General features: G+C 52.7%; 1 protein-coding gene and 1 pseudogene across 1 annotated transcript in view; one reads left to right on the forward strand and one right to left on the reverse strand.

The window, feature by feature from the left end:
* Nucleotides 1–16341, forward strand: part of LOC135508828 (cadherin-13-like) — a 529634-nt gene that overhangs the window by 35299 nt on the left and 477994 nt on the right. The gene's annotated exons all lie outside the window — the stretch shown is intronic.
* Nucleotides 3485–5288, reverse strand: LOC135509748 (DNA-binding protein Rfx5-like; annotated as a pseudogene).

The raw sequence follows: 16341 nt of genomic DNA on the forward strand, positions 1-16341 counted from the left end.
GTAAAATACCACCATAGTACTAATGTAGTAGGTCAAAGCTGTGTGCTGGGACACCTTGCTAAAGCATGGTTGGAATAGGCATTGTGGTGCTTTCTTTTTTTCTTTTTCGGCTTCAGAACAATACGTACTTCTCACTTAAAACAGCTTTTTGTTTTTAATAAACAGCACTTTGCTTATACACAGCACAGTGGCTGCTGAACGACAGAGGGCATCCCCAATGTGTGGCGGAAGAAAGGCAAGGTGTGGCTGCCAGGGAAGAAATGTGCCTGCCTGTCTTCTGGGAAACTTTATTGAGCCCCACATCATCAGCTCTCATCTCAGCTACAGTGCCATTACTCTTTATTCTGGCCAGCACAGCACAGCAGTACTAGCCCAACATTAGCACGAACCCCGGCTGCAGTCCCAGCCCCAGCTGCAGTCCCAGTTCCAGCCCTAGTCCCGGCTGCAGTCCCAGCCCCGGTTGCAGTCCCAGCCCTAGTCCCGGCTGCAGCACCAGCTGCAGTCCCAGTTCCAGCCCTAGTCCTGGCTGCAGTCCCAGCCCCAGCTGCAGTCCCAGCCCTACCCCCGGCTGCAGTCCCAGCCCCAGCTGCAGTCCCAGTCCCAGCCCTAGTCCCGGCTGCAGTCCCAGCCCCGGTTGCAGTCCCAGCCCTACCCCCGGCTGCAGTCCCAGCCCCAGCTGCAGTCCCAGTTCCAGCCCTAGTCCCGGCTGCAGTCCCAGCCCCGGTCGCAGTCCCAGCCCTAGTCCCGGCTGCAGCACCAGCTGCAGTCCCAGTTCCAGCCCTAGTCCCGGCTGCAGTCCCAGCCCCGGTTGCAGTCCCAGCCCTAGTCCTGGCTGCAGTCCCAGCCCCGGTTGCAGTTCCAGCCCTAGTCCTGGCTGCAGTCCCAGCCCCAGCTGCAGTCCCAGCCCTACCCCCGGCTGCAGTCCCAGCCCCAGCTGCAGTCCCAGTTCCAGCCCTAGTCCCGGCTGCAGTCCCAGCCCCGGTTGCAGTCCCAGCCCTACCCCCGGCTGCAGTCCCAGCCCCAGCTGCAGTCCCAGTTCCAGCCCTAGTCCCGGTTGCAGTCCCAGCCCTACCCCCGGCTGCAGTCCCAGCCCCAGCTGCAGTCCCAGTCCCAGGACTAGTCCCGGCTACAGTCCCAGCCATAGTCCCGGCTGCAGTCCCAGCCCCGGCTGCAGTCCCAGTCCCAGCCATACCCCCGGCTGCAGTCCCAGTCCCGGCTACAGTCCCAGTCCCGGCTACAGTCCCAGCCCCGGCTACAGTCCCAGTCCCAGCCCCGGCTGCAGTCCCAGCCCTAGCCCCGGCTACAGTCCCAGTCCCAGCCCTGGCTAAAGTCCCAGTCCCAGCCCTAGCCCCGGCTACAGTCCCAGCCCTACCCCCGGCTGCAGTCCCAGCCCCAGCTGCAGTCCCAGTTCCAGCCCTAGTCCCGGCTGCAGTCCCAGCCCCGGTTGCAGTCCCAGCCCTACCCCCGGCTGCAGTCCCAGCCCCAGCTGCAGTCCCAGTTCCAGCCCTAGTCCCGGCTGCAGTCCCAGCCCCGGTTGCAGTCCCAGCCCTACCCCCGGCTGCAGTCCCAGCCACAGCTGCAGTCCCAGTCCCAGCATTAGCCCCGGCTACAGTCCCAGTCCCAGCCCCAGCTGCAGTCCCAGTCCCAGCCCTAGTCCCGGCTACAGTCCCAGCCCTAGTCCCGGCTGCAGTCCCAGCCCCGGCTGCAGTCCCAGTCCCAGCCCTACCCCCGGCTGCAGTCCCAGTCCCGGCTACAGTCCCAGTCCCGGCTACAGTCCCAGCCCCGGCTACAGTCCCAGTCCCAGCCCCGGCTGCAGTCCAAACCCTAGCCCCGGCTACAGTCCCAGTCCCAGCCCCGGCTACAGTCCCAGCCCCAGCCCAGGCTACAGTCCCAGCCCTAGCCCAGGCTACAGTCCCAGCTCCGGCTACAGTCCCAGTCCCAGTCCCAGCTGCAGTCCCAGCCCCGGTTGCAGTCCCAGCCCTACCCCCGGCTGCAGCCCCAGCTGCAGTCCCAGTTCCAGCCCTAGTCCCGGCTGCAGTCCCAGCCCCGGTTGCAGTCCCGGCCCTACCCCCGGCTGCAGTCCCAGCCCCAGCTGCAGTCCCAGTTCCAGCCCTAGTCCCGGCTGCAGTCCCAGCCCCAGCTGCAGTCCCAGTTCCAGCCCTAGTCCCGGTTGCAGTCCCAGCCCTACCCCCGGCTGCAGTCCCAGCCCCAGCTGCAGTCCCAGTCCCAGCCCTAGTCCCGGCTACAGTCCCAGCCCTAGTCCCGGCTGCAGTCCCAGCCCCGGCTGCAGTCCCAGTCCCAGCCATACCCCCGGCTGCAGTCCCAGTCCCGGCTACAGTCCCAGTCCCGGCTACAGTCCCAGCCCCGGCTACAGTCCCAGTCCCAGCCCCGGCTGCAGTCCCAGCCCTAGCCCCGGCTACAGTCCCAGTCCCAGCCCTGGCTAAAGTCCCAGTCCCAGCCCTAGCCCCGGCTACAGTCCCAGCCCTACCCCCGGCTGCAGTCCCAGCCCCAGCTGCAGTCCCAGTTCCAGCCCTAGTCCCGGCTGCAGTCCCAGCCCCGGTTGCAGTCCCAGCCCTACCCCCGGCTGCAGTCCCAGCCCCAGCTGCAGTCCCAGTTCCAGCCCTAGTCCCGGCTGCAGTCCCAGCCCCGGTTGCAGTCCCAGCCCTACCCCCGGCTGCAGTCCCAGCCCCAGCTGCAGTCCCAGTCCCAGCATTAGCCCCGGCTACAGTCCCAGTCCCAGCTGCAGTCCCAGTCCCAGCCCTAGTCCCGGCTACAGTCCCAGCCCTAGTCCTGGCTGCAGTCCCAGCCCCGGCTGCAGTCCCAGTCCCAGCCCTACCCCCGGCTGCAGTCCCAGTCCCGGCTACAGTCCCAGTCCCGGCTACAGTCCCAGCCCCGGCTACAGTCCCAGTCCCAGCCCCGGCTGCAGTCCCAGCCCTAGCCCCGGCTACAGTCCCAGCCCCAGCCCTGGCTACAGTCCCAGCCCCAGCCCAGGCTACAGTCCCAGCCCTAGCCCAGGCTACAGTCCCAGCTCCGGCTACAGTCCCAGTCCCAGTCCCGGCTGCAGTCCCAGCCCCGGTTGCAGTCCCAGCCCTACCCCCGGCTGCAGTCCCAGCCCCAGCTGCAGTCCCAGTTCCAGCCCTAGTCCCGGCTGCAGTCCCAGCCCCGGTTGCAGTCCCAGCCCTACCCCCGGCTGCAGTCCCAGCTCCAGCTGCAGTCGCAGTCCCAGCATTAGCCCCGGCTACAGTCCCAGTCCCAGCCCCAGCTGCAGTCCCAGTCCCAGCCCTAGTCCCGGCTACAGTCCCAGCCCTAGTCCCGGCTGCAGTCCCAGCCCCGGCTGCAGTCCCAGTCCCAGCCCTACCCCCCGCTGCAGTCCCAGTCCCGGCTGCAGTCCCAGTCCCGGCTACAGTCCCAGTCCCGGCAACAGTCCCAGCCCCGGCTACAGTCCCAGTCCCAGCCCCGGCTGCAGTCCCAGCCCTAGCCCCGGCTACAGTCCCAGTCCCAGCCCCGGCTACAGTCCCAGCCCTAGCCCAGGCTACAGTCCCAGCCCCAGCCCTGGCTGCAGTCCCAGCCCTAGCCCCGGCTACAGTCCCAGCCCCAGCCCAGGCTACAGTCCCAGCCCTAGCCCAGGCTACAGTCCCAGTCCCAGCTCCGGCTACAGTCCCAGTCCCAGTCCCGGCTACAGTCCCAGTCCCAGCCCCGGCTACAGTCCCAGCCCCGGCTACAGTCCCAGTCCTGGCTACAGTCCCAGCCCCGGCTACAGTCCCAGCCCCGGCTACAGTCCCATCCCCGGCTACAGTCCCATCCCCGGCTACAGTCCCAGCCCCAGCCCAGGCTACAGTCCCAGCCCTAGCCCAGGCTACAGTCCCAGTCCCAGCTCCGGCTACAGTCCCAGTCCCAGTCCCGGCTGCAGTCCCAGTTCCAGCCCTAGTCCCGGCTGCAGTCCCAGCCCCAGCTGCAGTCCCAGCCCCGGCTACAGTCCCATCCCCGGCTACAGTCCCAGTCCCGGCTACAGTCCCAGCCCCAGCCCAGGCTACAGTCCCAGCCCTAGCCCAGGCTACAGTCCCAGTCCCAGCTCCGGCTACAGTCCCAGTCCCAGTCCCGGCTGCAGTCCCAGTTCCAGCCCTAGTCCCGGTTGCAGTCCCAGCCCTACCCCCGGCTGCAGTCCCAGCCCCGGCTGCAGTCCCAGTCCCAGCCCTAGTCCCGGCTACAGTCCCAGCCCTAGTCCCGGCTGCAGTCCCAGCCCCGGCTGCAGTCCCAGTCCCAGCCATACCCCCGGCTGCAGTCCCAGTCCCGGCTACAGTCCCAGTCCCGGCTACAGTCCCAGCCCCGGCTACAGTCCCAGCCCCGGCTGCAGTCCCAGCCCTAGCCCCGGCTACAGTCCCAGTCCCAGCCCTGGCTAAAGTCCCAGTCCCAGCCCTAGCCCCGGCTACAGTCCCAGCCCTACCCCGGCTGCAGTCCCAGCCCCAGCTGCAGTCCCAGTTCCAGCCCTAGTCCCGGCTGCAGTCCCAGCCCCGGTTGCAGTCCCAGCCCTACCCCGGCTGCAGTCCCAGCCCCAGCTGCAGTCCCAGTTCCAGCCCTAGTCCCGGCTGCAGTCCCAGCCCCGGTTGCAGTCCCAGCCCTACCCCCGGCTGCAGTCCCAGCCCCAGCTGCAGTCCCAGTCCCAGCCCTAGTCCCGGCTGCAGTCCCAGCCCCGGTTGCAGTCCCAGCCCTACCCCCGGCTGCAGTCCCAGCCCCAGCTGCAGTCGCAGTCCCAGCATTAGCCCCGGCTACAGTCCCAGTCCCAGCCCCAGCTGCAATCCCAGTCCCAGCCCTAGTCCCGGCTACAGTCCCAGCCCTAGTCCCGGCTGCAGTCCCAGCCCCGGCTGCAGTCCCAGTCCCAGCCCTACCCCCGGCTGCAGTCCCAGTCCCGGCTGCAGTCCCAGTCCCGGCTACAGTCCCAGTCCCGGCTACAGTCCCAGCCCCGGCTACAGTCCCAGTCCCAGCCCCGGCTGCAGTCCCAGCCCTAGCCCCGGCTACAGTCCCAGTCCCAGCCCCGGCTACAGTCCCAGCCCCAGCCCTGGCTGCAGTCCCAGCCCTAGCCCCGGCTACAGTCCCAGCCCCAGCCCAGGCTACAGTCCCAGCCCTAGCCCAGGCTACAGTCCCAGTCCCAGCTCCGGCTACAGTCCCAGTCCCAGTCCCGGCTACAGTCCCAGTCCCAGCCCCGGCTACAGTCCCAGCCCCGGCTACAGTCCCAGTCCTGGCTACAGTCCCAGCCCCGGCTACAGTCCCAGCCCCGGCTACAGTCCCATCCCCGGCTACAGTCCCAGTCCCGGCTACAGTCCCAGCCCCAGCCCAGGCTACAGTCCCAGTCCCAGCTCCGGCTACAGTCCCAGTCCCAGTCCCGGCTACAGTCCCAGTCCCAGCTCCGGCTGCAGTCCCAGCCCTAGCCCCGGCTACAGTCCCAGCCCCAGCCCTGGCTACAGTCCCAGCCCCAGCCCAGGCTACAGTCCCAGCCCCAGCCCAGGCTACAGTCCCAGTCCCAGCTCCGGCTACAGTCCCAGTCCCAGTCCCGGCTACAGTCCCAGTCCCAGCCCCGGCTACAGTCCCAGCCCCGGCTACAGTCCCAGTCCTGGCTACAGTCCCAGCCCCGGCTACAGTCCCAGCCCCGGCTACAGTCCCATCCCCGGCTACAGTCCCATCCCCGGCTACAGTCCCAGCCCCGGCTACAGTCCCAGCCCCGGCTACAGTCCCAGCCCCAGCCCAGGCTACAGTCCCAGCCCCAGCTCCGGCTACAGTCCCAGTCCCAGTCCCGGCTACAGTCCCAGTCCCAGTCCCGGCTACAGTCCCAGTCCCAGCCCCGGCTACAGTCCCAGCCCCGGCTACAGTCCCAGCCCCGGCTACAGTCCCATCCCCGGCTACAGTCCCAGTCCCGGCTACAGTCCCAGTCCCGGCTACAGTCCCATCCCCGGCTACAGTCCCAGCCCTAGCCCCGTCTACAGTCCCAGTCCCAGCCCCGGCTGCAGTCCCAGCCCTAGCCCCGGCTACAGTCCCAGCCCCAGCCCAGGCTACAGTCCCAGCCCCAGCCCAGGCTACAGTCCCAGTCCCAGTCCCGGCTACAGTCCCAGTCCCAGTCCCGGCTACAGTCCCAGTCCCAGCCCCGGCTACAGTCCCAGTCCCAGCCCCGGCTACAGTCCCAGTCCCAGCCCCGGCTACAGTCCCAGTCCCAGCCCCGGCTACAGTCCCAGTCCCAGCCCCGGCTACAGTCCCAGTCCCAGCCCCGGCTACAGTCCCAGTCCCAGCCCCGGCTACAGTCCCAGTCCCAGCCCCGGCTATAGTCCCAGTCCCAGCCCCAGCTATAGTCCCAGCCCTAGCCCCGGCTACAGTTCCAGCCCTAGCCCCAGCTATAGTCCCAGCCCTAGCCTCGGTACCAGCCACAGCCTGACTATGGTATTCAGGGATTGAGTGTAATTATTCCCTTTACTGTGTGGCTCAGCTTTATTTATCTTAGTCTTGACAGAACAGAGCGTCCTGCCTCACAGTCACACCACTGGAGTATGAAGGAGCTTCTCCCCTCTTAAATGGATTATGGCCTTGATGGAAGCTACCAGGGCTGGTGAGGTGCGAGTGAGAGGCGTGTGACTGATGGAATTAACCATCACAGCGGGAAGTACGGGGGGTGTTCGGGGGTGGTGTAGAGGAGGATGACTGATCGGAGAAACCATTGCTGGGAGGTATAGAATAAGGAAATGTGATTGATAATGCAAACTCATGCGTCAGAGTATAGGAAATGTGGATGTGAGTGATGGAATGAACCATCGCTGAAGGGGAAGTAAGGAGCAGGATTAAGTGTTGCCATTGTTGGTGAGGGTAAGGACTATGTGTAGGACTGTTAGGGGTGTTGGCAGGGGAGCCAATCGTTGCTCTGTGGGCTGGGGGGGAGATTGGTATGCAGGGCTTTGATTAGCTGAGGGAAGGAAGGCCAGTGCCCTGCTTTGATGGATAACAGCCATGTATGACGCCAGGGCACAGTCAGAGTGATGATTTAGACTGCCTAGAGAGGATGGATGGAAACTCAGGTGCTGCTCTGTTTTGTTAGACACACCAGCCTCCCTTAAAGAAAGCATTTATTGCAATACACCAAGTCTTCTCATACAGCTTATCTCTGAATATAGACAGAATGTATTAAAACATCCTTATCATTCTCCTTGTTTCGCTGCAGGGTTTACTCAATTCCCTAATATGCTCATCCTGGGGGCAGGAATACGAGCACATGAGACAGCACTCAGCTTATACTCATAGAATAGATGAGGAGTCAGGTGTCTGTAGACCTATGTCTATTACCCTTTAGCAGCCCTATGGTGACCTGCCTGGCCACAGAGAGCCCTGAGAGGAGGGATTGGATGCAGAGAGACAGAGTATATCTGAGTCTCAGTCTATTTCTCTCTTTACGACCCTCCTGTCACGTGCTGTTCTGCTGCTGGTGTCTGCAGTCCTCTGGTTGGGTTGGGTCCATCCATCAGCGGGCAGGGACCAGGGGTGGAATAGCCCTCTCCTGCAATCAATGACCAAAAGTGCCCTCTTTGGCCACATGGGTGGAATGTTACAAATATTTTTCATAATTTCATAATTAGTAAATATTATTTTTTTAATAACGAAAATCCGGTTTCAAACAGTTTTGTTATATGTGACCGACGGCCAGGACACGGTCTTATGTAGCAAAATTTGAAATTGTGTTTTTTACATTGAATAAAAGTAGGGACTCAGAGCTAGGAAATGGTACAATATATCTTACACTGCAGTTGAGGAACAATGGGAAAGTAATTTTGCCTTGAAAGTTGATAAACCCCACTTTTGAGAATATGGCCCTTGAATATTTTGGTACACCTACTGGAAAGCTCTTCTCTGTCTACAACCATTCAGCATCGTTCATACAGTCTTAATCTTTATCCCCACCCATCTCTTTAAGGAGTCAAATGTGAGGCCATGTGCTAAACATAGTGAGTAGTTTAGTAAACATCCGAAGATTAAAGACTAAAAGTGGTAAAAGTAGTAGCCTACAATAATTAAAACACTCCAGGTAAAAATACACTTTATCTAGTCATTGGCCTACATCCTAATCTGACTTTTGTGCAAGTCATGTTGTTATTCATATAACCATCTCTGGTAAACACACACTATATCAAATAAAATCTATGTTTATTTGTCACATCCACAGGATACAGAAGGTCACATGTTCATGAAATACAAAAGATGGCCATAATCACTCCAAGACACACCTGACTTGATGGGTCGTATAATCATCTGGCGAAGTGGAGTCTTTTGTTTAGACATGTAGCTAGCTAGCTACATGCTACAGCTACAGCTATGACAATGTTTGTATTGGTAGTACAATGTGTTGGCATTATGCCGATTCAATGTTTAGCTAGCTAGCTAGCTAAACATTGAACCGGCATAATGCCAACACATTGTACTACCAATACAAACATTGTCATAGCTGTAGTATGAATCTCCAGGTAGCTAAAGCTAACCAACTATGTTAGGCTATAACTAGCAATGAAAATGGTATTCTGATTCAAATAATAGTACTACGCAGATCATAGATGTAATGTTAGCTAACGAGCCAGCAAGCTAACGTCCACTAGCTAACTAACATTCCACTTTAACTTGCAATAAAAAAGACTTTCTGACAAAATTAGAAACTTATAATACCTGAAAATGTAGCTAGACTCTTACCCGCATATATGGTTGAACACTTCACGGCAGACTGGAACCATTTTATCTCAGTTTTGCTTGTAGCTAAATCTTGTTTGGCCAGCGTTGTGTCAAATCACTTCTGTTCACACAGACCATGGCATGTGCAGATAGTAGCCCATCACTTTTGTTTGTTTGGCGATAGCACCCGCTAAATGTTGTTGAGAAATGTAGCAAAACTTTTGTAGTTCTCATTGGCTAGCATTATATCTTTCAAAAACAGTACAGTAGAAAGAACTATGAACGCATACTCACGTTATAGACAAAAGCATGATACATGGCAATCCAAACTCCTCTCTGTCCAGCCCATCTAATATGTTTTTAATTATTCAAATGCCTCTCATGTGAAGTAGTAACGTGCGACATTTCCTGAAATGAGTCACATATTTCAGTCTTCTGTGATGTACAGTACCAGTCAAAAGTATTGACACACCTACTCATTCAAGGTTTTAGAGCAATAGTGAAGACATCAAATATATTAAATAACACACATGGAATCATGTATTAACCACAAAAGTGTTAAACATATCAAAATATATTTGAGATTTGAGATTCTTCAAAGTAGCTACCCTTTGCCTTGATGTAGCTTGGCACACTCTTGGCATCTTGGTTGTGTCCAAACGTTTGACTGGTACTGTATACAAAGTGTAATATTGGGATGAAAACTCAAAATGTAATACATTTCAACTCTATATCTGACATGGTATAGGTGTCTTATTTTTTTAAGCTCATTACAATGTGTGTGAGGTGGATACTTTTGTTTTTAAGTAGATTTGTTTAAGACTACAAAGAATCACTCTGGGTGGCACTGATTTAGCCCACTGCAGTAAAAGTTTCATCTTTCTGCTAAATGGCAGCGGGAAGCAGTCTGGAGTCATCCTGGAGTCAGTAGATGCCCCCATCCCAGGTGGACATTAGTAAGCCAACACTCCCCAGCCGGAAATGAAACCAGGCGTAATATAGAAAACGCCTCAATCTGCCTATGGTCAGTCAGGTCTGTTTTATCTCTGTGTGCGTAGGCTCTGGTCAGTAGTCTGCAGACCACATGGGTCTGACCTGATGCCACTTCTACAGACCTCATGCCACTGCAATCATACGCTCCTCTTCCTTCTCTACCTCTACTCTGTTAGCAGAGAGTGCTACTGCAGCCCAGGATGGGCAAGGCGAGAGAGGAGTCTGTGATTATGATTGATGGATGAATTCAGCGACTGTATGTGTGTGTGATGAAATATTTTGGTCAACGGTGTAACATCCTGTATTCTCCAGTAATTTTGTTGGGCTGACTATGGAGTTTTTGCCCCCGTCCCGCCCCTCTGGAAACTTATTTCTCAAATCTAAGGATCCGAATCACGTGTTAATTTACACACACATTCACGTTTCTCTCTTTACTCTTCTGAACCCTCAATGAATTTCATCGATATGATGATGTATTCTATGTCTCTGCCTCATATTTCTGAACAGCTGCGATTTGAATGAACGTTCCAGAAATATACACTCTGTTCAAATGTTTGGGGTCACTTAGAAATGTCCTTGTTTTTGAAAGAAAAGCACATTTTTTGTCCATTAAAATAACATAAAATTGATCAGAAATACAGTGGAGACATTGTTAATGTTGTAAATGACTATTGTCGCGGGAAATGGCTGATTTCTAACGGAATATCTGCACTGGTGTACAGAGGCCCATTATCAGCAACAATCACTCCTGTGTTCCAATGGCACGTTGTGTTAGCTAATCAAAGTTTATCATTTTAAAAGGCTGATTGATTATTAGAAAAACATTTTGCAATGATGTTAGCACAGCTGAAAACTGTTGTTCTGATTAAAGAAGCCTTCTTTAGACTAGTTGAGTATCTGGAGCATCAGCATTTGTGTGTTCGATTACAGGCTCAAAATGTCCAGAAACAAAGAACTTTCTTCTTGTTCTGAGAAATTAAGGCTATTCCATGAAAGAAATTGCCAAGAAACTGAAGATCCCGTACAACGCTGTGTACTACTCCCTTCACAGAACAGCGCAAACTGGCTCTAACCAGAATAGAAAGAGGAGTGGGAGGCTCCGGTGCACAACTGAGCAAGAGGACAAGTACATTAAAGTTAGTCGCCTCAAAAGTCCTCAACTGGCAGCTTCATTAAATAGTATCCGCAAACACCAGTCTCAACGTCAACAGTGAAGAGGCGACTCCGGGATGCTGGTCTTCTAGGCAGAGTTGCAAAGAAAAAGCCTTATCTCAGACTGGATAATAAAAGGAAAAGATGAAGATGGGCAAAAGAACACAGACACTGGACAGAGGAAGATTGGAAAAAAAGTTTGAATGTTTGGATCACAAAGAAGAACATTCGTGAGACACAGAAAAAATGAAAAGATGCTGGAGGAGTGCTTGACGCTGTCTGACAAACATGGTGGAAGCAATATGATGTTCTGGGGGTGCTTTGGTGTTGGTAAAGTGGGAGATTTATACAGGGTAAAAGGGATCTTGAAGAAGGAAGGCTATCACTCTATTTTGCAATGCCATGCCACACCCAATGGACGGCGCTTAATCCTCCTACAACAGGACAATGACCCACAGCTCTAAACTATGCAAGAAGTATTTAGGGAACAAGCAGTCCGCTGGTATTCTGAATATAATGGAGAGGCCAGCACAGCTCCCGGATCTCAACCCTATTGAGCTATTGTGGGGTACCTTATGGTACGTAAGAAGTACTTATCAAGTCAATCCAACTTGTGGGAGGTGCTAGATTGCAAAAGGTCTGCAAGGCTGTAATTGCTGCAAATGGAGGATTCTTTGACGAAAGCAAAGTTTGAAGGACTCAATTATTATTTCAATTAAAAATCATTATTTATAACCTTGTCAACATCTTGACTATATTTCCTATTCATTTTGCAACTCATTTCATGTATGTTTTCATGGAAAACAAGGGCATTCTAAGTGACCCCAAACTTTTGAATGGTAGTGTATATGAAGGCTACAACCTAATCTGTCTGTTGCAATGGATATTGACGTAGCACAAGCACGCACAGTTTTCATCGGGGCAAAACAAGTAGCGTTTTTTGTTGTTGTGATGATGTAATCTTTATAGGTATGCTGTCTTATAGTCAGGATTCCAATCATTGCAATGACGATGAAAAAATAAAATGTGCAAAATTCTGCATGTGCAGAAATCTCCGTGTTTTTAGCAACAGCAAGTTGGGTTCCAGAGAATCCTGAACCGCAGGGGTTGTGCTTTGCAATACAGAGAATATAAAGCTGGGATATGCAAGAGAATCATGCTGCGAGTGGAAAACCCCTTAACTCTATCAGCTCAGGTTTACTGCAGGTAGAGACATACGCAACACACACACACGCACACACACGCACGTGCGCGCGCAAACACACACAGCTACTGTATATGCACACATTCACACACATCTCCACGGCCCTCTCACTGGGTGAATGCCAGATGTCCCTTATCTCCCCTACTTCTCCGTGTTTAGAATGCGGTGGGCAGACGTACGGAGCTGATCTCACTGTGTTCCTTTCAAGTGTTTAAATCCTGTACCTTGTATCGAATGCCCAACCCCAGGGTACACTTCTACTCATTTTCACAGTTGTCGGCTGGAAGAATATCCTAATTGAATTTAGCCTGTTTAGGAAAGCAGAGGCTTCTCTCTGGGCAAGTTTAGAAAGCACAAGAGAGGGGTGACCTGTCAGCTTTGGTCAACGATATACACTAGCTCTTTCCTATTAGAGTTTAGTTACATATGGTATGCTAATCACAGAGCAGAATAACTCCCTGGAATAACCCAAGGGCACAGGCTCATTCAGCAGAACTCTGCATTTAGTTCACCCATTAGCTTTTACAATGTCAGACTCTGTCTCTCAGAAGGTCAACATGCTCTTGAGTGACACTGTTTGTTCATAATAAAACAATGAAACGTTGCTTCACTAGCGTATGTATTTTCACCTCCTAAAAGACCATGATGGATTTGGCAGCATGCTTTTGTTGATATGCAAATGAATCAAAACTTGCATTGACAAACCCACGAAAAACAAGAGCATGTCTTGTATTCCATCTGTGTTGTTATAGTGGCTTCTCCTAAAATGCTGTCTTAGTGATGAAAAGCTTTCTGTGTTAGTGACAGATCTGAATCAATAATCGCTACCTCTAGGTTCCTAATCATAGTCCTCTAACCTCGTCCTGTACCTGTCCTACTCACACTGAGCCCTGACACAACTGACTGGTTGGCTTGGACAGGCCTGTTGGATAACCCAGCACTGTAGAACAATGGCTGGTAGGAAGGAACTGCCCCTGCCAAACGTCACTCAACTGTTGGTCTCATTGGGGAGGAAGTGACCACTGACCACTTCTTTGTGTTGGTGCATATCCATCTCGCCTGTAGGGTCTGACCCTTTAGCTGGGGTCCAGGACAGCACCTCCAAGGCCCATCCCCATCCCCAGGCAGACTACCACAATAGAAAGCACATACAGATCCATGGATGGTGACATTTCCGTGGTTCCACACCAACCTAGAGGAACCTGATCCACCTGGACCCCAGCAGGAGTCTATACTGACATTTTCAGGCCTGCTACATTGCCAACCTGCATGTCATTGCCTTTTGATGCCTCCTCCTCCTCCATTGTGCATTTGTCTGTGTAGCAGACAGCCGTTGGCAGGCTGATGGCACTGCTATTTGAGACTGTCTCCGAGAGAGAGAGAAAGGGGCCTTTCGTCACCCTGACCGCTGGGGAGGCCGTCAGCTGTGGTTTTGTTTGCTGGTCTTTATCAGCCCAGTGCAGTGAGTGATGAGTGTCTAGTCTGTTGGAGCCCGTCCAGCCTGCCATGCCATGCAGGGTGTGGTGTGGACATCAACAGGAGCTGTCTCTCTGTCATGGCCACCAGGGCCCTGGGTTTCTGACTCCAACATCAGCCCACATACCCTTCACAGTCTTTACTCTCTCTTTCTCTGTCTCTCTCTGGGTTCTCTCTTTCTTTCTCTCTCTCTCTCTCTCTCTCTTTTTCTCTCTGTCTCTCTCTCTCTCTCTCTCTTGCTGTATGTCTGTCTTTCCCTCTCTCTCTCTCTCTCTCTCTTTCACTCTGTCTCTTTCTGATTTCTCTATTTCTCTCTTTCACTCTCTCTCTCTGATTTCTCTATTTCTCTCTCTCTCTCTCTCACACTGTATGTATGTCTCTCTGTCTCTCTCTCTGTCTCTCTCTCTTTCTCTCTCTCTCTCTGGGGTTTATGTACAGAGGGACTAAACAGAAGGGTCACTCTGTATGAAAGCCTGGAGGCCCAGTATTGAGTATCATACATCATGTGGTGGGAATACAAATACAAACTATGATTTACTCCATGCATTTCATTCCTCACACCTTGGTTCAATGATCAAACCTCTCAGCACCCCAATGTAGTGGTAATTAAGTCTAGCAACAGTGGCAAACATAATGCAATGCTAAACTATTTTAAAAGTTGTCAGGTTTGACTTTATGATTACAGTGCAGTGGTATGCTGTGCAGAGGGTGAGAGGAGGATCCAGTAATTCAATTCAAGGTTAGAATAGTCACACATGGGGTGCAGGGTTTGGCTCCCTGGTTCTAATAAGTGTTTTGTGCTAGCTAGTTCAATTACCGCTGTAAATCTATTTTAACGTGGATTAACTCAGCAGACAGCTCATCCCACAGCCTTTGTTGTACAGCTTTGAAATGTAGAGATATAGGGCACAGGGAAGGTGGAAAACATATAATTTGTGTGTGTGTGATAGATTTCTCTTTTCCATTCCACATGTACATTGGCAGTTCCACATTGGTAGATGAGGTTGAGTCTTAACCGTAGGCTTGAAATTGGGCCAGTTGGTCTCTTCGACTCATAACCCCATTTAAATGCATTAAAGCTGAGAAGTGGGTCATATATCACGGGCCTGACATGTGGAGCTGTGACAGCCCTGGACCCGGGCTGGGTGGGAGAAGAGATGACAAATCAAATCAAACTTTATTTGTCACATGCACCGAATACAACAAGTGTAGACCGTGAAATACTTACTTTACAAACCCTAAACTAACAGTTCAAGAAGAGTTAAAAAAAACATTTACCAAATAAACTGAAGTCAAAAATAATAAAAGTTGTAAAAAGTAACACAATAACATAACAAAAACGAGGCTATATACAGGGGGTACCGGTACCGAGTCATTGTGCAGGGGTGCAGGTTAGTTTAGGTCATTTGTACATGTAGGTAGGGGTGAAGTGACTATGCATAGATAATAAACAGAGAGTAGCAGCAGTGTACAAAACAAATGGAGGGGGGGTCATGTAATGGTCCGGTGGTCATTTTATTAATTGTTCAGCAGTCTTATGGCTTGGGGGTAGAAGCTGTTAAGGAGCCTTTTGGTCCGAGACTTGGCGCTCTAGAATAGCTTGCCGTGCGGTAGCAAAGAAAACAGTCTATGACTTGGGTGACTGGAGTCTCTGAATTATGGTCAGATTTGCTAAATGGAGGGCAGGGGAGGGCTTTGTGTGGAATAAAGGTGGTCTAGGATTTCTTTTCCCTGGTTACACATGTGACATGCTGGTAAACATTTGGTAAAACTGATTTAAGTTTGCCTGCATTAAAGTCCCCGGCCACTAGGAGCACCACTTCTGGATGAGCATTTTTTCTTGTTTGCTTATTGCCTATAGAGTTGGAAGAGTGCTGTCTTAGTGCCAGAATCGGTATGTGGTGGTAAATAGATGGCTACGAATAATATAGATGAGAACTCTCTTGGTAGATAGTGTGGTCTACAGCTTATCATAAGGTACTCTACCTCAGGCGAGCAATACCTCTAGACTTCTTTAATATTAGACATTGCGCACCACCTGCTATTGACAAAAGGACACACACCAACAGCCCTCATCTTACCAGACGGAGCTTCTCTGTTGGAAAATCCGTGTCATCTTTCAGCCACCACTCGGTGAAACATAAAATAGTACAACTCTTAAAGTCACGTTGGTAGCATAATCGTAATCGTAGGTCATCAATTTTATTTTCCAATGATTGTCACGCCTGCTCCCTCTCTCCCTCTAACAGATGTGTAGGCCGACCACACGATTAATGCCCAATAATGGTAATCATTCGCTAATGGTTTGTTTGATTGGAACAAGTGCTGTCATAACCATTCGTTATATTGAAACCATGTGTGACTGATGACAATCATTTTAAGCTTGACAAATAGTAATGGTGAGAAGTGGAATTAACCATCGCATGTAATGTACTCCTGTTTGCCCATGATCTTATAGTACATCTCAAATGTCCTTAGGATGTACTATGCATACGGTAGCTAGTGATCCATCAAACCCTGTAGCTCCGTATTGGACATTAATATGGAATGTTGCTGCTGTTTGCTCAGCACCAGCTGATAGGGGATCACTGAGCAGCATCCGACTGTGAAATTGAGTCAGGAGTGGTTCTGTATGGCAGCAGGTTTGGAGTTGGGGCTAACATTAGGATACTTGAAATAGGGGAAACTGTGCTGTGATAATTTTGATTAAACCATTCCTCTTGGCTGTGGTCTTTGCATGTCTCCTCTGCTGTGGGCTACACTTGTTTCTTCTCTCTCTGCCTTCTGAGCTACGTGTTTATTATTTCTACCGATAAATCACCTTT

Source organism: Oncorhynchus masou, chromosome 22 (genome assembly GCF_036934945.1).
Source record: "Oncorhynchus masou masou isolate Uvic2021 chromosome 22, UVic_Omas_1.1, whole genome shotgun sequence".
Lineage (NCBI taxonomy): Eukaryota > Metazoa > Chordata > Actinopteri > Salmoniformes > Salmonidae > Oncorhynchus > Oncorhynchus masou.